We start from the raw sequence: 1,310 nt of genomic DNA on the forward strand, positions 1-1,310 counted from the left end.
AGGTCTTGATGGAAATAGCTGGTAGAGGGGGAAGTGGCAGGGCTTCTAAGACTTCTGTCACCCCTCTTCTGCGGCTGGGCTACATTCCCAGGAAACCTCCAGCTTCCAAGGTGTCTGAGTGTGAGCTGACAGTACGATGATGCCCACCATACTGATGGGTCTCCTGAGACCAAAGAATGAAGCAGACAACTCCAATGGTTTACACAAAGTTGTTCATTATTATCATTATTATTGATGTGTGGTTACTTTCAGGGATCACCTGAATGCTGTGCAGCTGATTTCTCTGCACACCAGGAGGCTTATGAGGGACTTGGGGACAAAAGCAGAGCTATGCCAATGAGAGAAAGGCTACAGAAGTCCAGGATTCTGAGGCACTCCACAGCCTCCTGTTGCTTGTCTTTGGGGTGGCTAATGTCACTTCCCTTATCCCAAGCATGGCTTTCTGTTCTTCTCCCTCCCTCAGTTGCTAAGCAACTTGTGCAGAGGGAAAATTGTAACTATTAAAACCAGAGCCACTGAAGCCACGAGGATGGAGTGAGCTCTGATCAGCATTTCTACACAAGATCCAGACAGTCAAACAGCGGTTCACAAACGAGCATATTCTGGAGGGAGAGGATCATCCTTCTGCCCCAAAACACTGAAATCTGTGCCAGCCGGCGTGGCTGGGACAAGAGCCCTGGACGACCCTGTGCTGGGCTGAGGTCTCTGTGCTGGGTGGGGGAGGCAGGGCAAGGTGGCCCAGACACTGAATGAGCCTGTCACAGCTATCACTTAGTCCCAACACCCTGAGGCTTCCTCCCCGACAAGGCATCCCTCTGCTCCTGCCCTGGACCAAGCTGCTGGAGCCACAGCCACCTGCCAGCTCCATTCTAGACAGACTATGCTAGGCAGAGGGCACAGAGTGGGGTTGTTCTCATTGTCCATGACCTCCTGGAGCTGCAGACATCTGTCTGTCCCTCTAGACCACCTGGCCTCACCAGGCCGAGGAACCCCAGTGACCTTTTGGAAGAGTGTCCCCTGGTCATACACACCATTTCAGCTTTGGCTTTGTTCAGAAGATCTGAAACATGTTGACCACCAGAATCCCAGGGAACCAGTTACCACGCTGATTTCCAGGTCCCAGGCTCCCAGAGTCTGTCTCAAGAGCTCTGGGCCAGGCCCCCAAAATCTGCATTTTTAGCAGACACCCCCAGGTGAATCCAAAGCAGGTGTTCCGAGGACCAGATTTTGAAATCACTCTCCTAGAACTCCTTATTGAGAAGAGGTATATCATAGTTGCAAAGGGACAGGCTCACTCTGCCTCCCTACTC

This window comes from Galeopterus variegatus, unplaced genomic scaffold (genome assembly GCF_000696425.1).
Source record: "Galeopterus variegatus unplaced genomic scaffold, G_variegatus-3.0.2 Scaffold1367, whole genome shotgun sequence".
Classification (NCBI taxonomy): Eukaryota; Metazoa; Chordata; class Mammalia; order Dermoptera; family Cynocephalidae; genus Galeopterus; species Galeopterus variegatus.